Raw genomic sequence first — 21787 nt, 5'->3', positions numbered from 1 at the left:
ATCGAAGTACTCTTTCCGTCTCAAGCCACAAGCCCCTGGCAGCCTGCACTACGAGACAGTTCCAAAGTTCCAAACAACGCTCTCAAGGCAGCGATCATAGCGAACCCGAACATGTTCAGGCTAGCTATGCAGAGTTGCCTTGACGAGTGCCGTTTCCCCGATAGATGGAAAAGGCAGAAATTGGTGCTGTTGCCGAAGCCAGGGAAGCCGCCAGGCGACCCATCGGCGTACAGACCAACCTGTCTGATCGACACGACTGGCAAACTGCTTGAGAGGATCATCCTCAACAGGCTAACCCCGTACGCGGAAGGTACGGACGGCCTGTCAAGCAACCAGTTTGGCTTTCGGAAGGGTAAGTCCACAGTGGACGCTCTCAACTCAGCGATAAATACTGTTGAGATAGCGATCCAGCGGAAAAGGCGAGGCATTCGATACTGTGCGTTAGTGACACTTGACGTGAAGAACGCATTCAACAGCGCAAGCTGGGATGCCATCGCGCTCTCGTTACACCGGCTTTGCCTGCCGGTGGGTCTGTACCGGATCCTGGAAAGTTACTTTCAGAACCGCGTACTGCTATACGAGACCGATGCCGGTCAGAAAAGGGTTCCGATTACCGCCGGAGACCCACAGGGCTCGATCCTAGGCCCGGTGCTATGGAACCTCATGTATGACGGGGTTCTGAGACTGAAGTTCCGTCCAGGGTCAAGATCGTCGGCTTTGCCGACGACGCAACCTTGGAGGTCTAAGGGGTGTAAATCCCTGAGGTAGAACTAACCGCAGAACACGCGATCAGCACGGTGGAGGAATGGATGAGCGCGAGAGGCCTGGAGCTCGCTCATCATAAGACGGAGGTAGTTATCGTTAACAACCGCAAGTCGGCACAACATGCAGTTATCCATGTGGGAGAAGTCGCGATCACTTCACAGGTCTGAAGTCTCTCGGAGTCATTATAGACGACAAGCTGACCTTCGGCAGCCATGTTGACTATACACGCAAGAGAGCGTCAACTGCTGTTGCGGCTCTATCGAGAATGATGTCCAACAGCTCAAAGGTGTGCGCCAGTAGACGTAGGTAACTGGCAGGCGTTGCCGTATCTATCCTCAGGTACGGCGGCCCGTCATGGGCAAGAGCACTGAGGGTTACCAGTTACCTACAGAAACTGGAGAGCACCTATCGCTTGATGTGCTTCAGAGTGATATCTGCCTACCGCACGGTATCACACGATGCATCCTGCGTGATAGCGAGCATGATGCCAGTCGGGCTGGCCATTCGGTAAGATGAGGAGTGTTTCGAACTACGTGGAAACAGAGGATCCCGCGATCGCACCAGGGTGACCTCGGTCGCCAGATGGCAGCGTGAGTGGGACAACTCCTCGAGACGTAGGTGGACCCACCGGCTGATACCTAGCATATCAAGCTGGGTGGGAAGATCCCATGGGGAAGTTCACTTCCACCTGACACAATTCCTGTCAGGCCATGGCTGTTTCCGACAGTACCTCCACAGGTTCGGGCACGCGGAGGTCCCAGCCTGCCCGGACTGCCCAGGTGTAGACGAAACTGCCGAACACATACTGTTCGTATGTCATCGGTTCGAAAGAAGAGCAATGCTTGACGTCTGCGGCTGGGACACAACCCCTGATACCCTTATTCAGAGGATGTGTCAATCGGTGGATAAGTGGAACGCTGTCTCGGCTGCTACCATCCAGATTGCCTGTAGGCTACAGGTAATCTGGTGAACCGAGCAACAGACGACGAGCACGGCTAACTAGTGATTGGTTAGCTGGAGCGAAAAAGGCCAAGCGCAAAAAAGGGAGTGAATGGTCTGTTCATGCCGAGGCAGGTTTGGCGCAGCGACTGGCAACCGCGTAAGGGGTAAACCCAGCCACCCCGAAGCAAGACAGAAGAATGAGTGTATAGGCGTATAAGTGGACTGCCTCATGCCAAGACGGGAGGGTCGTAGCGTAGTATGTTGGGACTTAGCTATCGATGCCTCATGGCGTGGCAGAGGAGTGAAAGAGTGAGCATCCAAGTCAGTCTCACACAGCATGTTAAGGGTGAGCACAAAAGTCAGCCTCACATGGTATGGTAGATGCTAGCACAAAGGTAAGCCTAGCAAGGAATGAAAAAGGTGAGCACACAAGTCAGCCTCGCATGGTATGTCAGAAGTGGGGCCTAAGAAAAATGTCCCACATGGGATGCCAGGGGGAGTGATAGAGGTACAATCGAGAGTGAACCAGGTGATAGGGTGAGCACCCAAGTCAGCCTCACATGGTATGTGTGGGGCGAGCACAAAAGTAAGCCTAGCAAAGAATGAGTAAGGTGAGCACACAAGTCAGCCTCGCAAGGAACGAAAAAGGTGAGCACAAAAGTCAGCCTCATGTGGGAGTGTTTGAGAGTGAATCAAGGTGCGATAGAGAGAGCACCCAAGTAAGCCTCATACAGGACGTATGAACGCGTGAGTGAGAGTGAATGAGTACATTAAGTACAGCCATCCCCCAGAAGTAATACCGAGAGGTAGTTCCTGGGAGGAACGATGGCGGAGCCCAATGGAGTTTAGTCGGTATTAATGGTAGCGTCACCATTCGAGCCCGACACGCCCCCAGTGCACCCCGTGCGGTAGATTGGACCCTACCAATAGCACGTGTACTGGGCTAGGACGTAAAGGTCTTATCCATTGTACAAAAAAACTGCCGAGATAGCGATCCAACGGAAAAGGCGAGGCATTCGATGATGTGCGTTAATGACACTTGACGTGAAGAACGCATTCAACAGCGCAAGCTGGGATGCCATCGCGCTCTCGTTACACCGGCTTATCCTACCGGTGGATCTGTACCGGATCCTGAAAAATTACTTCCATAACCGCGTACTGCTATACGAGACCGATGCCGGTCAGTAAAGTGTTCCTATTACCGCCGGAGTCCCGCAGAGCTCGATCCTAGGCCCGGTATTATTGAACTAAAGTCCCTTCCTAGGGTCAAGATCGTCGGCTTTGCCGACGACGTAACCTTGGAGGTTTACTTGGAGTCAATCCCCGAGGTAGAACTAACCGCAGAACACGCGATCAACACGGTGGCGGAATGGATGAGCGCGAGAGGCCTGGAGCTCGTTTAGCATAAGACGGAGGTTGTTGTTGTCAACAACCGCAAGTCGGCACAACATGCAGTTATACATGTGGGAGAAGTCGCGATCACTTCACAGCGGAGTCTGAAGTCTCTCGGAGTCATCATAGACGACAAGCTGACCTTCGGCAGCCATGTTGACTATACATGCAAGAGAGCTTCGACTGCTGTTGGGGCATTATCGAGGATGATGTCCAACAGCTCAAAGGTGTGCGTCAGTAGACGTAGGCTACTAGCAGGCGTTGCCGTGTCTATCCTCAGGTACGGCGGCCCGTCCTGGTCAAGAGCACTGAGGGTAACCAGTTACCTGCAGAAACTGGAGAGCACCTACCTCGTGATGTGCCTCAGAATGGTATCTGCCTACCGCACGGTATCACATGATGCATCCTGCGTGATAGTGAGCATGATGCCAATCGGGCTGGAAATCCGGGAAGATGAGGAGTGCTTCGAGCTGCGCGGCACTGGAGGAGCCCGCGAGCGCACCAGGGTGGCATCGGTCGCCAGATGGCAGCTTAGTGGGATAACTCCTCGAAAGGTAGGTGGACCCACGGGCTGATACCTAACATATCGAGCTGGGTGGGTAGACCCCATGGGGAAGTTCACTTCCATCTGACACAATTCCCGTCAGGCCATGGCTGCTTCCGACAGTACCTCCACAGGTTCGGGCACGCTTAGGTCCCCGTCTGCCCTGACTACCCAGGTGTTGACGAAACTGCCGAGCACATACTGTTCGTATATCCTCTCTTCGACGTCGAAAGGTGAGCAATGCTTGACGTCTGTAGCTGGAACACAACCTCTGATACCCTTATTCAGTGGAAGTGTCAAGCGGTGGAGAAGTGGAACGCAGTCTCGTCACATGGTATGTTAAAAGTGAGCACAAAAGTAAGCCTTACAAGGTACGAAAATGGTGAGCACCCAAGTAAGCCTCACATGTTATGTCAGAAGTGGGGCCTTAGAAAAATGTCCCACATGGGATACCAGGGATAGCGACAGGGCGTAAGAGAGTGGTATGATCGAGAGTGAATCAGGTGATAGGATGAGCATCCAAGTCAGCCTCACATGGTATGTTAGAGGTGAGCACAAAAGTAAGCCTCACAAGGTACGAAAAAGGTGAGCACACAAGTAAGACTCGCATGGCGTGATAGAGTGAACACAGAAGTAAGCCTCATATGAAGTGTTAGAGAGTGAATCAGGGTGTGACAGAGAGAGCACCCAAGTAAGCCACATACAGGATGTATGAACGCGCTAGCGAGAGTGAGTGAGTACATCATGCACAACCATCCCCCAGAAGTAATACCGAGAGGTAGTCCCTGGGGAGAACAATGTCGGTGCCCAATGAAGTTTACTCGGTATTACCAGGTCATGGAGCCCGACACTCCAGTACACTCCGTGTGATAGCTTGGCATCTACTAATGCACGTGTACTGGGTCAGTGCGTAAATTGCATTCTCCATTGTAAAAAAAAGACACAGACGAACTGAGTCGAATGATGTATGATAATCGGCCTTCGGGCCGGGATTAAGTTGGTGCTTTCTAAGAAAATGTCACCTTTCAACGTGCCAAAAATGTGCACAGTCTATGATTTCAAATGATAAGTTTCCGCATTTTGGATTTCAATCCACAAAATTGAATTTAGTTTGGATCAAAGAGGCGACGAACATGAATTTATGAATTCTAGAAATCAAAATATTGCATGGTTTCAAATGCCAAAACGTCATGAAAATACGCTATCTTGGAAATCGTACTTTTCGACGTCTAGAAATCCCATATCGAAGATCTTTACTGCATGATTCCAGATGGTAAACCTTCAGCAAATGATCGCTTTCTAAAATTTAATGCAGTATTCTTAAATTTTAGAATGACAACAGATATAAATCATTGATACAGAAATTTCCCTCATATTAAAAATATCTGTAAGTCTGCCATCTTAAATTAGGATCTGCCATCTTGGATTTGGAGATAGCGGACCATTCGATATATCTAGACAAACATGATCAAAGGTTTTAGCTGCAAATGAGAGCCTCTCTTTGTTAATAATTCAGCCCTTTTATTAATAATTCAGTCCCTGTTACGTTTGCTCATTGGTACAAAACAGGGTTTGGGGGTACTTAATTTATTGATGACAAAACAGTCCATACAGTGCTTTTACATATTCCACAATGTTTGTGTGTCTAAAAAGCGCCAAGTGTAGCAACATTATTTTTAAATGATCGTGGTAGGCTATAGAAAATTTAACTTTTGAACCGAAAAGGAAACTTTTGAACCCGTCTTCGTCAGAGTTGTAGAGAACACAGTGATCGAGCTATAAGACGTTTTCTATGATGAACTCCTTAAATTCTTATTTTTAGTTACAACTTTTTTGATGTTAATAAGGTTATGAACCCCACAAAATGAGCTGGATGAACTTTTTTTGACAATTCTCGGTGGTTTGTTTACATGGGAGTTACGCGAGTTCGAATGTAACAGATGAGCACTAGACTGGCCCAAAATGGCATAAATCTCAAAATCAAAACCTTACCCCCCAAAATGATAGTTTGGGACCCCAACAAGCTTTCCTGAAAATTTCAGCCCAATTGGTCCACTGTAAGGGGTTCCGCAAACTGCTCAAAGTTTGTATGGAAAAAAGAGACCAAATGTATGGAGAAATGCATCAGTTTCACATTTTCAGCTCTAGGTGGCGCCGTAATCGGTGAAAGTATTTCGTGTGAAAAAATAAGAATCTTCATGTAACAATGAATCGACTCATGAAAACCGGAGGTCAATCTGATGACAGCAGACAAAGTTATAAGCGCGCAAAGCTGAGGGTGTCATGTACTGCAGTTGGGGTGGCTCTGTCGAAAGTTCAAAAAAACCCTTGCTTATGAACGCACGAATTACATGAGGTAGAAACACTCGATTACATGGTTTTACAACTACTAATAACTCAAAATGCTGGCTATTTGGAAGAGTGGTATCTTCGGCAAACTGGACAAGTATGTCAAGGGTTTTCCGGTAAAGACCTGAATAATTCAGAATTCTCTCACTAGGTGTCGAGTCGATTCATTGTTACATGAAGATTCCTATTTTTTCACACGAAAGACTTTCACCGATTACGGCGCCACCTAGAGCTGAAAATGTGAAACTGATGCATTTCTCCATACATTTGGTCTCTTTTTTCCATACAAACTTTGAGCAGTTTGCGGAACCCCTTACAGTGGACCAATTGAGCTGAAATTTTCAGAAAAGCTTGTTGGGGACCCAAACTATCATTTTGGGGGGTAAGGTTTTGATTTCGAGATTTATGCCATTTTGGGCCAGTCTAGTGCTCACTGCGTCTGCCGAAAGATTAACACTGATATTCATAACAGTTTTTGCAACCGGCCGAGACGGTTGTGCCTCCAGGTGGAAGGTTTTGTTCTCGAGAGAGTGACGGAGTGCGAGACGCTGTATGCGTTTTTGTGGGAGAGAGAGACCAGTTTGTTAAGTGTGAGTCGACAGTTGATACGTCGGAGGCGTGGTCAACGGCATCCTCGACAAGTGGTGTTTTGACAGCATACCGCGGGTAGACGAATTTGCCTACCGCGGTGGCAGAAATCGACAGTGATCGCGCCTGTACACACAGAAAAATTATATTGTATTGGTGTCGTCGGGCAATTCTTATCGACGAGAGGGGAAGCGTCACAGGTAGACCCATTTGCTCTATTTGTCTACCGCAGAAGTGGTACGACGAATAAGGAAACAAGTGACACCGAAAAGTGCCGTATCGACAGTGGGATTTTCGCAGCAAGCCACAGGTAGACATATTTGTCTACCGCCGTGGTGGAAACGGAGAGAGCGCGCTTGTGGTGGTGATACCGACGAGCAGCTTAACCGGAGAGAGTTTTGAAGTGTTGCAGGTAGGCCTATTTCTCTACTGAAGAAGCAACACGACGAAAAAGGACAGCAAGTGTCACATTGTCAAACAACGGGCACCGAGTTTACAACGTAACACATGAGGTGTGTTCTACCGGTATAACAGGTATATTTCTCATTTCTTTTTGTGATAGTTCTTCTTGCTAGGTAAAATGGATGATGAGATGAGAGAACGAGTAACAGACCCTCCCCCTAAGCCTTCTGCTGAAAATATAAACCCGATTAGAATTAAAATTTACCCAGAGTCGTCAACGGGACCATGGATTGTAATTATTAGGCGTAAAGTAAAGGCGCTAAATATCATTCAAATTTCGAAAGATTTGACTTCGCGATTCTCGGATGTAAAAGAGATCGTCAAAGTTAATAAAGATAAAATACGCATTGTCGTTGGTAGTCTCAAACAAGCCAATGCAATTGCTTCTTGTGAGCTTTTTACGCGTGAGTATAGAGCGTATATTCCTTCAAAGGAAATTGAAATTGATGGGGTCATCACAGAATCGAGTTTGACTGTTGATGACATAATTAAGCATGGGGTTGGTCGTTTCAAAGACACCATACTTAAAGACGTAAAGATACTTGAATGCAAGCAATTGCATTCAGTATCACATGAAGGAGATAAAAAAGTTTATAGACTGTCTGATTCGTTTCGAGTGACTTTCGCTGGGTCTGCGCTGCCCAACTATGTCATTATCGATAAGATTCGTCTCCCTGTTCGCCTTTTTATCCCTCGTGTAATGAATTGCCTTAATTGTAAACAGCTTGGCCACACAGCCACTTACTGTTCCAATAAGGCACGTTGTAGCAAATGTGGGGGTTCTCATCAAGAGGATACATGCAATGAAAATTCAGAAAAATGTTTAATGTGCGGAGAAAACTCGCATGAGCTCCCTGCATGCCCCATTTAAAAATTGCGCGAGGATAAAATTAAACGATCCTTGAAGGAGAGGTCTAAGCGCTCCTATGCAGAAATGTTGAAAAATGCTACCCCTAAACCCATCTTCTTAGAAAACACTTACACATCTCTATTTTCGGAACAGTCTGACTCCGACGGAGCGTGCGAAGGTACATCATTTGTTTTACTCGGAAATTCCAGAAAAAGAAAACAGTCTTCTTTTCCCAAGCTGCCAAGAAAGGGCCTTAAAATTTCTCCACCAATAGATAAACTGCGCCCAAAACCGAAAAGTTCCGATTCAAAACCGAAATCAATTCCGCCCGGTTTTGGGAACGTACAATCCAAACAGAACACCATTACTGGAAATAATAAAATTTCGACTTCCTCTGAGCCTCAGCCGGGGGTAGGATTATTGAAATTTTCTGAAATTGTTGATTGGATTTTTAAAGCATTCAATATTTCTGAACCACTAAAGAGTATACTTTCAGCTTTCCTCCCAACAATTAGAACATTTTTAGAGCAGCTGATTGCTCAATGGCCCATCCTTGCAGCAATTATATCCTTCAATGGTTAATTCAACTCCTAAGGTGAAAGACTCCATCACTGTTTTACAGTGGAATTGCAGAAGTATCATACCAAAAATTGATTCCTTAAAAATTTTACTGCATAATTTAAAATGCGATGCTTTTGCTCTATGTGAAACATGGCTTACCTCAAACATTAATTTCAACTTAAATGATTTCAACATTATTCGCCTAGACCGAGACACCCCGTATTGAGGAGTGCTTCTAGGAATTAAAAAGTGCTATTCTTTCTATAGAATTAACATCCCCTTGTTTACGGGCATTGAGGCTGTAGCTGTCCAAACGAATATTAAAGGCAAAGACATGTCTATCGCTTCTATATATATATACCTCCCAAAGTTCAAATTGGACAACGTAAAATTTTTGAGGTATTGGAATCCATGGCTGCTCCGCGTCTGATACTGGGAGACTTCAACTCGCACGGAGTATTGTGGGGTTCCCTCTACAATGATAATCGATCCTCTTTGATTTACAATGTTTGTGACGAATTTAATATGACAGTTTTAAATACTGGCGAAACAACACGCATCCCCAGACCTCCTGCACGTCCAAGTGCATTAGATCTATCTCTGTGCTCGACATCACTTCGGTTAGATTGCACGTGGAAGGTTGTACCTGATCCTCACGGTAGCGATCATTTGCCAATCGTTGTTTCAATTAACAGTGAATTAGGCCTTACGAATTCAATCAATGTTCCTTATGACTTAACACGAAATATTGATTGGAAAACATACGAAACATTAATTTCCACTTCTCTTGCTTCGACAGAAGAGCTACCCCCTACCGAAGAATATGAATTCCTAGCGGGCTTAATTATTGAAGCAGCAGAACAAGCCCAAACGAAATGCAATCCTGGAATGACAATAAATAGACGGCCCCCTAATCCTTGGTGGGACAAAGAGTGCTCTGATGCATATGAAGCTAAACAAGTTGCCAACAAAGAAATTATGAAACAGAAAGGGGGTATACGTGAGAACTTTGAAAATTATTTCATTTTGCAAAACAAATTTGACAGTATACGTCGTGCCAAAAAGTCTAGTTATTGGAGACGCTTCGTTGATGGCTTGTCAAGAGAAACAACAATGAGTACTCTTTGGAACACAGCCAGAAGAATGAAGAATCGAAACGCGACTAATGAAAGCGAAGATTTTTCGAATCGTTGGATATTTAATTTTGCCAAGAAAATTTGTCCAGATTCTGCTCCTGCGCAGAAAATCATTCGCGATGCTCCCACAAGTAACGATTTCATAGATTCGCCTTTGACAATGATGGAATTTTCAATTGCACTCCTCTCATGCAACAATAATGCTCCGGGACTAGACAGAATTAAATTCAACTTGGTGAAGAATCTGCCTGACCTAGCAAAAAGACGCTTGTTGAATTTATTCAACAAGTTTCTTGAGCAGAATATTGTCCCGCGTGACTGGAGACAAGTGAGAGTTATCGCCATTCCAAAACCGGGAAAACCAGCCTCCGATCATAACTCGTATCGACCGATTGCAATGCTATTCTGCATCAGGAAATTGTTGGAAAAAATTATCCTACGACGTCTCGACAATTGGGTTGAGGCGAACGGCTTGCTCTCAGATACCCAGTTTGGTATTCGGAGAGAAAAGGGAACGAATGATTGCCTGGCGCTACTTTCGTCAGAAATCCAACTCGCTTACGCAAAAAAAGAACAAATGGCGTCTGTGTTCTTAGACATAAAAGGAGCATTCGACTCAGTCTCCATTGATGTTCTCTCGGAGAAGCTACATCAATGTGGTCTTTCACCGATATTAATTAATTATTTATACAATTTATTATCAGAAAAGCACATGCATTTTTCATTTGGCGACACTCAGAATAAGTTACATGGGCCTCCCACAAGGCTCTTGTCTAAGCCCCCTTCTCTATAATTTTTACGTGAATGACATTGATAATTGTATTGTCAGCCCATGCACTCTAAGACAACTTGCAGATGATGGGGTGGTTTCTGCCACAGGACCAAAAGCTATAAATTTACAACAACCATTGCAAGATAGCTTGGATAATTTATCAATTTGGGCTTTAAAACTGGGCATCGATTTCTCTACGGAGAAAACAGAGTTGGTCGTTTTCTCAAGGAAGCGTGATCCGGCTAAGCTTCAGCTTCAGTTGGTTGGTAGAACGATAGCCCAAGTCATGACCTTTAAATATCTCGGAATTTGGTTCGATTCTAAAGGTACATGGGGAGGCCACATTAGGTATCTGATAAAGAAGTGCCAACAAAGGATAAATTTTCTCCGAACAATAACCGGATCTTGGTGGGGTGCTCATCCAAGTGACGTGATAAGATTGTATCAAACAAAGATACTTTCAGTAATGGAATATGGGTGCTTCTGTTTCCGTTCAGCTGCAAACACTCACATTATTAAATTGGAACGAATACAGTATCGTTGTTTACGAATCGCCTTAGGTTCCATGCAATCGACACATACGATGAGTCTTGAAGTTCTAGCGGGAGTTCTTCCCTTAAAAGATCGATTCTGGGATCTCTCCTCTCGTTTACTTATACGATGTGAGGTTATGAACCCACTGGTAATTGAAAATTTTGAAAGACTTGTTGAGCTTCAACCCCAAACCAGGTTCATGACAGTGTATTTCAATCACATGTCACAAGAAATAACGCCTGCTAGGTATGTTCCCACATACGTCAATATACTAGATAGTCCTGAATCCACTTTATTCTTCGACACGTCCATGCAAGCAGAGATTCGTGGAATTCCGGATCATCTACGCTCGCGGGAGATCCCTAAAATATTCACAAGTAAATATCAACACATAGACTGCCTTAAAATGTTTTACACTGATGGGTCACGAATCAGTGAGGCCACTGGTTTCGGTATTTTCAACAATAATTTTTCAATTTCTCTCAAACTTGCAGAACCCGCCTCTGTTTATATAGCGAAACTAGCAGCAGTTCACTATAGTTTGCAAATAATTAATACTTTACCCCCGAACCATTACTTTATCCTCACTGATAGTCTCAGCACAATTGCAGCTCTACGCTCAAAGAGGATTGATAATCAAGATCCATTCTTTTTTGGGAAGATACGAGAATCTCTGAGTAACCTAACAAGAAAATGTTATAAATTTACCCTAGTGTGGCTCCCCGCCCATTGCTCTATTGCGGGAAATGAGAAAGCTGATAATTTAGCCAAGATTGGTGCACTAGATGGTGAAATATATGAAAGACCCATCGCTTACAATGAATTTTATAGCGCTTCTCGACAGAGGACACTTGCTAGTTGGCAAACATCTTGGGACAATGGAGATATGGGACGATGGCTACACTCAATTATCCCTAAAGTATCAACGAAGGCATGGTTCAAAGGATTGGATGTAAGTCGGGACTTCATTCGTGTGATGTCAAGGCTCATGTCCAATCATTATACTTTAGATGCGCATCTCCGTCGTATTGGGCTCGCTGAGGGTAATCATTGTGCTTGTGGAGAGGGTTACCATGACATTGAGCATGTTGTTTGGTCCTGCACTGAATATCGTGAAGCCAGATCACAATTAGTAGATTCTTTACAAGTCCGAGGAAGACCAATCCATGTTCCTGTTAGAGACATCCTGGCGTATCGCGATCCTCTATACATGGAACTTATCTATCATTTTCTAAAAACAGCGTCTGTCAAAATTTAATTAAATTCATCTCCTCATACTCTCATCCAAGGCTAATCATTCATCAATTAAAGCATCCTAGAATATTCAGTTTTTAAATTTAGACAAAAACAGAAAAAAAAAGTAAATAAATACACCCGAAAATACTAGATCATTATGAAATATAACAATGTAAGGAAAAAAGCAAACAATAAAGTGATTTCAGTGTTAGTTTTAGACAAATTACTAGTATAGTTAAAATTAGTCTTAAGGATTTTTGTAACGTGCTATGTAAAAAAAGAAACTGGCGTAAAAAGCTTTTGCAAATGCCGTGTCAAATAAACGTATGGAAAAAAAAACACTGATATTGAATAATTTTCTAACACGTGATGTACAATTTCATCTCGATCCGGTTTATTATACGAATTTTATCTTCAGGATAATGAAGAAGATGCAAAAAATTACTGCATTCACACCAGTATGAAATATTTGAAAATATCCAGCTGGTTAACTCTCCACTGCCCAAATTTTCGTTTTGCTTCAAAAAGCAATATCAGATTGGTTTTGTAACGAGAAAACTGATAAACATATTACCTCTACACGAAAGTTACAGATTTTTCAATTAATCTCCAAAAATGCCAAATACCATCATTTGACGAGTTAACATTTTTTGGCTTATAACTATATTTTTCTGTGAGTGTACTACTGAAGTTTTTGCTACGCTGTGTACTACTAGTTTGCATTTTAGCATTATTTTTTATTATTTTCCCAAAAATTTAAATTTGTATAAAAATTTGACTAAATTACACTGCCATAAATAAAACAATTGTTTTCTCTTTTTACTCAAATTTTCGAACTTCAACATGTATTTTACTAAAAAAAAATGAATTCAACGAGCTAACAATTTATTTGTACGAATGGTGGGAATGTTGCGAAGAGATTTTCTTAGTAGTGACAGTATGCAATAGTATTCTACAACAAATTTCCCGTACCCAGCCAAAAGACGGGATTGGGCAGCAGAGGATTAATGAAGTAATTAGGTGGAAAATATGTATCTACTACTCCTACTTAATTTAAGTCACACATTGGAATTGTAGGAAATTAACATTTTAAAGTATGCATATGAGGCCTGATCACAATTTTTTAATGACCGAAAAATTTCTTAATAGTTTATACAACGCGTATCGAAATTTTACCTACATGCACCGGTTAACTAAAATCAAAACTAAACCGGGCTATAGTGTCAAAAAGGGTTTGGTTGTCGTGCGTCGACTGGAACACAACCAGCTGCGAAACCGAGAACGGTTTGCAGCAAACTTACTACTTAACCAGTTTTTAACCCATCTCTGGTTTCCCGTCATAGCTTTTACGTTTCTCTAGTTCATATCATATCAGGCTCAGTATCCATCGGATTTGTAACCCGGGATCAGACAGAACCGTAGTCCGGTTAAACCAGGGGTGGCATTCCGCATCTCGATTCGAGTGACTCGATTCGAAACGTTTTGAAGTCGTTTCGACTAAATTGCGGCATTACGTATCGCATTCGACCAAGCGTTCGAGCTTGTTAACTTGCGGTACTAGATTTCGATTGCCTGTTCGAGCGCAAACTGTCAAATAAGAGTATACACTGAGAAAATATATTTTTAATTCTGCTACGAATAAGTTTCATAAAACCAACTTTGGTAAAATATAGGAATTGTTTTCATTTATTTAGTTTTCATTTAAATTTGTTGCTTGTTATCAAAATATATGGATAAGTTTCGCAAATATAATATTTTTTCTAGTACTCAATAGGGGTACTCTATAAAGCAATTTATAAAAGAACGAATCATTTCGTTCCATTCACGAAAAATAGTTTGGATATCGATGACAACTTTCATGCATCGTACGAGCCAATCAACGTCAGATTTACAAATAAAATTTTAGTTCAATCCCATTTTTTTTAATTCTTTAGCTAAAATATTTGACAGGTATTTTTGTTATGGCTGAATATAATATTTACTTCAAAAAATGAAAAAAATATTGAATATAAAAACTTGCATTTTCGCATGAGCTTGCCGGAAAAATTGAGATTTTTTTACAACTTCTATATTCCGCAATTATTATAAAAAAAATTATTTGTTTAAAATTTCGATCAATTCTTCTTGCTTATTAGATCTTAAAATGTTTTACAAGATATTACAATTATAACATTAAAAGGGGCAATTTTACATTAAACGCCATGTTATGGGCACGCTTTAATTGAAAAATCTCATAAAGTAATAAAGTTCTCAATATAATTATAAATGTTGTCATAGAATAAAAAACTTTTTAGTCCAAGCTTGTTTTTTTTAAATTTTCTTCTAAAATTTGCAGAATTCATAACATAAATAACAGCTGGTGTCCTGGCAACACTGTTGTTTCTGGTTGACACTAATTTCATACAGTCCGCGATTTACTTCGAATTAATAGTGTTTTTTTAGTTATTTTATTCTTGATTAAGTGTAATTTAGATCAGTGATATTGCGAATCTTTTCTAAAATCCACATCGTGACGTTTCAGCCATGCGCCACCAAGCCGTGCGCCGAATTACGCGCATGTTCACTTTGCATTAGTGCAAGCGAAAAAACGGTTTGATGTTTATTTTTGTTTCGTTCGCACTCATTTGTGTCACATATAGTAACAAATCGACGAAATGCTAGTTTATCTCGGGATAGACAATAACGTGTTTGTTAATAGCTGAGTGGAGTTTGTGGTGGAGAAGGGTCTGAATGACCACTAATTGCAAAATAAAATATATATATATGCCACCGCATTCGTGTTCAAGAAGAGTCTATTGTTGTGCTATAATTTTTAACCAAGCCTTGGCTTGCTGTTACTGCTGTGTTGTTGTTGCTGTGTTGGTGTGAAGGAACCCAGTAAGCGAATACATTGCGTATTGAGTAGAAGCACAGTTTATAAAGAACAGTTGCGCAAAGACTGAAGCAAATCTACTTATCCAACACTCAAAATGTCTACCTATCGGACACCAAGAATAACAATGCTCGAGTTTCAATGGATTGGATATAAAACTTTAAACTGCCATCGAGCGACTATCATATTTGTTCGATCGAGTTTTGTACGGCTGATGAATTCGTAGTCGAAATGTTACGAAGCGGTCAATTATCTTATTTCTAATATCGTGGCAGTCTTCTTCAAAGATATTAATTCGTACTGCTCTCATGAATGTAATAAATTTTGAGGCAATATTGTCGTTGCTTTGCATTAAGCTTGCTACATTATCTCGAAAGATTCGCTCCAGAGCAACAAAAAACATATATACCGGTTCTGTCACATACAATAGCGCCTCGCCGGTGTAATCTTTAAGAATTGTGTACTTAGTAATTTTTTTTGCATATGGACATTCACTGAAGCAAGGAGAAACACAAGTCTCACACGACGCATAATTTTTCTAGACACTTTTCATGATGTATCCGGCTATATGGTAAATCAGGTTCCGTTCTGCATTATCGAATACTCGGTCGTCGAAAACTTCTTCGGTGAATTCGAATTCGATAAAATCAGTCTCCTGTAAATCAAAGAAACAAGATTTTGGTAACGGTATAAAACAACTCTTGTTTAACATTGCATATTTTTTCTGTCTTACCTCGTTAGCATCGGTTGATGTTCTTTGCGGCTTATGTTCCTTGTTTCTTCCGCTTTTTGTCAAGTTCAACAACCACTTCCTGTCATCTGTTTCATATGACGAGGAAGGTATTGCTGCCATGAACCGCGAAATTGCAAGCAACTTCAGGTTGTCCTTAAATTGCAAAGCCGTGGGTCGTTTTTGCTTAAACCTCAACAGCGAGAAAATATTTTCTACACAATCTTGTGTAAAACGTGCTGTGAATAGGTACGGATACTGCTCGTCGACCAAAAAATGTTTTTGCAGCCGTACAATTGAATTCGTGCAAAGAATAGTGGATGCTTGCCACGGTTTCCACCTTTTCGCTTCACCGACCTTGCATGCGTATATGAAGCCAACATAAAATTTGAGGAAGCCTATTGTTTGATTGTAAACTTCCATATCTTTTAGACTAAGAGCTAAATCAAATTTTCTTGATGTCATCACTTTGAACCATCTCCAAACACATTCGACGAAAAATGCGGTCGTCAGAAGTTCAGGTTGATTCATTTCTGCGCTCATGAACCGCAGAGCTGCAGCTACATTGTGGTTAACAAGCTTGTATGAATTGCCAACCTTCATAGCATCAAGTTGGTTACTATCAGAAAAATCCACATCTCTGCAAGTTAGGCGAGATGCCATTTTAAGGCCTTTTCCAACTTCAAAGTCAACCAATTCCTTCAAATGAAAAATACTCTCTACATTCGAAATCAAGCCGTTTTCATTTACGATTTCTTCTGGGAGATAAATAATTTTGTTTTTAACCCATCCCTGCACGCAACTTTTAAAAACGTGAGTTGTATCAGGTATCACTTCAATTTTATCGCATAACCGGATTGGATGAATTTGTGCCGTGCTATTCAACACTTGGTCTTTCGTATACTTCAGGCCAAAATTGTTCCACATACGGATATTATTTGGTCCACAATCTGTTGTGACAAAGTGAACCTTTAGCCCCATCTCTTCGACGAGCCGGATTACATTAATTACTAGGCTCTTTTGAAAATCGTCTGGTATAGTATTGCCGGTGAAATGGTAAGAAACTACCAGCTTCCACCGACTGTGAATGCCGACTAGCATAACCACTAACCCATGGGTCGCTTTTCCATTCTGACCCGGGATCGTCGTATTCCCAAACATTTTTTTATTGTTATTGCAAAACGATAGACTTTGGTCTATCGACATTTCATCAAGGACGACACCGCAGTCACGATCTGCGATTGACATGCAATCTACTTTACTACGCAATAGCTCAAGAACCTCATGCAGTATTCCAGTGTCGAAATGCAAGTGTTGCAAATGTAGCTGCTGTGTCCGAATCGATGGTAGAGGATAGTGCTTTTTGTTCCGAAGGAAATTGTAACCTTTCGTACCACAAGCAAAACGCATTTCGAAACTTTCGAGCATCGATTCGTTGGTCCACTTTTGAACCCGTACCAAATCATCCCGCAATAATCTTACTTGCTCGGGATTAAATATTTTCAGTTTCGCGTCGCTTCTGGTAGCTTTGGCAAGGTTTGATTCTGAGCGTTTTAGTTCTTGTCGAAGAAGCTTAATAGTTTTATTCTTTTGTTCATTTTTCCGTCGTAGTCGACGGATAGTTCGAACGAGCCTGAAACTAAAACAAAAAGAAATTAACGACGTGCCACTATTTTCTGCGGAATGTCTATTGAATCCTGATTGTTACCGTGGATATGCCAGCTTTTGTTGTTCTTCTGACATGGAATCCACCTTCCCGACTGAACGGACAGTCGATTCAATTGGCTCATTGGATCTGCCCTCTATAGCAATTGAATTTGCAGCCACAAACCCCGGTACTGCTTGAGTAGCAATGTTATTGTTGGAATCCTGCAGTGGCATATAAATTGTAAAAATGACAAATTCATTCGGCAATATGACCACACTGACACGAAAATCATCGTCGTCGTGTGAACTGATATTTAAGTTTGGTACTATTTCAAACACCGGAACAGCTTTGGGTAGTGTCAATAATCTTCCACCGACAGTGGAAATATAAAGGTCTTTCTCATAGTTAAAGTGCAGCTAAAATTTTCACAAATTTGGGTATGCATTCTACTTGTATATATATATACTTATTTAAATTTATCTTACGCTGCAAATTCGACTGTTTTCTGTCACTTCCAAATCTGAGGGCAAGCGGCAAAAATCAATCCATTTCGATCTTATTTGCGGATCAGACGGGAACCGGAAAAAGCTTAAATTCTTTATACGATGCTTTTTATCGTATTGATTTTTACAAAATAAAACTGAACACTTCATTTTAAACTATGAAATACACAAAATTCACTTTTAACTAGAACGTTCGGGAGAAGTCATGTGAATTTTAACTAAAAATAAAAGATTGCCAAAATTAATAAAAAACCAATGATTGATCCAATGTTGCCGATCCTCTTTACGCAACTCTACTATTAAAAACTCTGAGAAGAAGGTAACTGTGAGTACACCTATAGATACACCTTGTTATATCGATTGATTCATGCGATAGTTCTTTTCGTGTCTTCTACTGCCCAAACGGTTAGTTGATAAACGTAGAACAAAGTCTGAAGACAATCCGGTACACATTGTGGTTCCGTAACAACAGCACCATACATATTTGTGATCTCCATTGCCGCCCAAACGGCTACTTAACGAGCAAATCGTTTTGGTTGTGGTTGAGTGGATTTAGTCTGGTAGGCTGGAAAACAAACTTCAACGTTCGTTTGTTGAGTAGCTGTGGGAACTCAAACTCCATACGGTATCGTTGACACTGTTGTCGTTAACTGCACACATTCACACACTCCTATGACGGTTTTTTTGAACACGGAACCTTTGGCTACACCTAACTACTGTTGCTCTAGTACTACATCTCCATTGACTCTGTTTAGCGATTGACTATTTTTTGTGGTTTAAATAGATTTGCTCTAGTGTGTGTTGCCAATATATTGTTTATTTGTTTACCTTTCTGTCTCATTAAATAGTCTGCTTCAACTTGCTCCCCTGAACCGATTACGATGGATAACGATGATGAATTTGGCTGCTCGATTTGTAATAAAAAGGAGTCCGATAGTTCGAAAATTTTAACTTGCATGTACTGTTTCTCGAGTGCTCATTTTAAATGCAAAAATATTGTAGGATATGCGGTACGTCGTTTGAGGGAAACGAATTATTTTTGTTCGCCAGATTGGTCAGCAATCTACCAACGAATTGTAACAATGCAAAATAGTAGTCGTGCATTGATTTCTTCTCTTGCTGCTGCAATGAAAGCAACCATTTCTGAAACAGTAGCTAAGGAAATACAAGCGGTTACAACCGAAGTTAAGCAGATTACTACCACTATCGAAAAATCCCAGGCTTTCCTTTCCGATAAATTTGATGAAATAGTTACTGACTTTAAGGATCTCAGATTAGAAAACGAGAATCTCAAAGCCGACATAGATCGCTTGAAAAAATCAAAAAATCAACTAGAGGTTACTGTTAATAAGTTGGAAGCTAATGTCGACAAATCGGACAAAGCTGTCTTGGGTAATAATGCTGTCGTTTGGGGTATTCCTACAGTCTCAGGTGAAAATGTGCCCCAACTTATTAATAAACTGCTGCTCTGTGTAGGGTTGAGAGAAAATGCGGGATTAGTAGTATCTGCTGAGCGGATTTTTGTCAGTGGTAAACCGAACAATGGCTTGGCTCCAATCAGAATTGTGTTTTCTAATAAAGATTCAAAAGAGGCTGTTTTTGCCAAGAAGAAACAATTTGGTAAATTATCATCGACCTTGATTGATGACAAGTTTGGTGTTAACGGAAGAGCTATGAATGTGACCTTGCGCGATGAATTGACTCCGCTGTCTCTGGAATTGCTCAAAGAGAGTCCCAAGAATCGCTAAACGTGAAGTATATTTGGGCGGGAAGGGGTGGTGTTATACTAGTAAAAAAAGATGATAATACTAAGCCCGAGATGGTAAAAACTCGAGAAGATCTCAGTCGTGTGAAGAGATTTTTTTTGAAACCACTGTGTACACCTGAGGGCCCGTCAACTTCTGTGCATTCTCCATCGCCTAAGCGGAAGAAAAGCACACAATAAGTTTTTTTCTTTTAATTCTATGAAATCAATCAAATTAAAATGGATTTTACACCCAATACAATATTAAATAAATTTTATGATAACTTACACGAATTTAATAAAAAATGTGATTTAAATGACACGAATCTTTTGAATATTGTTCAGTGGAATGTTAGAGGAATTAATGTTTATGAAAAGTTTGATGAGTTGATTTACTTTGTAAATGAATGTAAACTAGGTATTGATGTTATTGTTATCGGTGAGACTTGGGTTAAGAAGGATAACTGTTGTGTTTATAACATCCCTGGCTATCGTCCCTTTTTCTCTTGCCGTAGTAACTCGACAGGAGGTTTAGCAGTGTTTGTAAGAAGTTCTCTGGAAAGCAGATTGATAGATAACCAAACAATCGATGGTTTGCATTACATCCATTTAGAAATAAAACTTCGGAGCCATCTGTATAACGTTATTGGTGTTTATCGACCCCCATCATTCGACTACAACTCGTTTCAGAATATATTAGAAAATTGGTTATCTAATGCTACCCCGACTAAACCATACTTCATAGCGGGTGATGTGAACGTCCCAATCAATCTTCACAATAATAACATAGTAGTTAGATACAAACAGTTATTAGAATCATATAGTTATGTTTGCACAAATACTTTCGCAACACGGCCAACTAGCAATAATATTTTAGATCATTTCATTTGCCCCATAGATTTTGCTTCACAATTGCATAATTACACAGTTTTTAGCGATATTAGCGATCATCTTCCTATTATTTCGTCTCTCCCTATTTGTAAAGGAAAGAAACAACAAGAGTTAAGAATGACCATTGTCGATCGTGCTAGGCTGCAAAACCAATTCTCCAGATTCTTGAACAATTTTCAAACTACTGATGATGTTGAAGCTACCTTAAATACTCTCATTACAACCTATAACAACCTACTGGTTGACTGCACCAAAACTTTTACGAAAAATGTTAATGTTAAAAAAGATTGATACAAATAAAAAATAATTACCTTGATAAAGCTAAACGTAATCCTAATGATGCGCAAGCTGCTGAAATGTTGAAACACGTTTCAAATAAAGTTAAAACCGCCAAAAAGCGATGCAAATGTGAATATTATGAGAATATACTAAAAACTTCTAGTCATTCAAACGTGTGGAAAAAAATGAATGAAGTTTTTGGTCGTACCAAAACAAATGAACCAATAAAACTAAAAAAGGATGGTTGCATTATCGACTCTGATCTACATGTTGCTGAAGTATTTAATAGCTTTTTCGCCACGATCGGGAACAATCTAGCTGACAAACTCCCAAAAAACAAATTTGATTTTCTGAAGCCAGTTAAGTCTGTTAGCAGTTCTATTTTTCTGAAGCCTGCTAGTGTTAGTGAAGTTGGAATCCTCATTAGTCAGCTTGATGTTAAAAAAAGCAGGGGTCATGATAACATATCAGCAGATCTAATGAAAGCCAATATAGGACCGCTCTCTGTGATTATTACTAAACTATTCAATCGCATAATAGTTACGGGGTCATATCCTAACGTTTTGAAAATTGCTAAAGTTACGCCCATATTCAAATCCGGTGATTCTTACAACCCTTCAAATTATCGCCCAATTTCAACATTGTCGATGCTGAATAAAATTTTAGAAAAGCTTTTAACAAATCGGCTTGTTAGCTTTTACGTGCGAACGATGTTCTTTATAAATTCCAATATGGTTTCCGGGAAGGTTGTGGAACGGCGACTGCTATTACTGGACTCACTGATGAGCTAATCCGTGAAATTGACCAAAAAAAGGTCGTGGGGGGCTTATTCATCGACCTTAAGAAAGCATTCGATACAATAAACCACAGAATCTTATTAGAAAAGCTCGACCGATATGGGATAAGAGGTGTTGCCAATGAATTGATTAGAAGTTATCTAACAGATCGAAAGCAATTTGTGGTAATAAATGGTGCCCGCAGCACTCTAC

General features: G+C 41.1%; 1 protein-coding gene across 21 annotated transcripts in view; it reads right to left on the bottom strand.

Moving 5' to 3' along the window:
- LOC131690091 (uncharacterized) overlaps positions 1–21787 on the bottom strand; it is a 547209-nt gene that overhangs the window by 183313 nt on the left and 342109 nt on the right. For 2 of the 21 annotated variants that reach the window (XM_058975616.1, XM_058975619.1), the window contains one exon: positions 9003–21787. This exon is cut by the window's right edge and continues 21495 nt beyond it. The exons of the other annotated variants lie outside the window; for them this stretch is intronic. The gene's annotated coding sequence lies outside the window, so the exon portion shown is untranslated. Of the gene's footprint in view, positions 1–9002 lie in introns of those variants that run through there. 21 annotated transcript variants of the gene reach the window in all.

This window comes from Topomyia yanbarensis, chromosome 3 (genome assembly GCF_030247195.1).
Source record: "Topomyia yanbarensis strain Yona2022 chromosome 3, ASM3024719v1, whole genome shotgun sequence".
Classification (NCBI taxonomy): domain Eukaryota; kingdom Metazoa; phylum Arthropoda; class Insecta; order Diptera; family Culicidae; genus Topomyia; species Topomyia yanbarensis.
The sequence above is the reverse complement of the archived record's forward strand: the minus strand, read 5'-3'. Positions and strand labels throughout refer to the sequence as shown.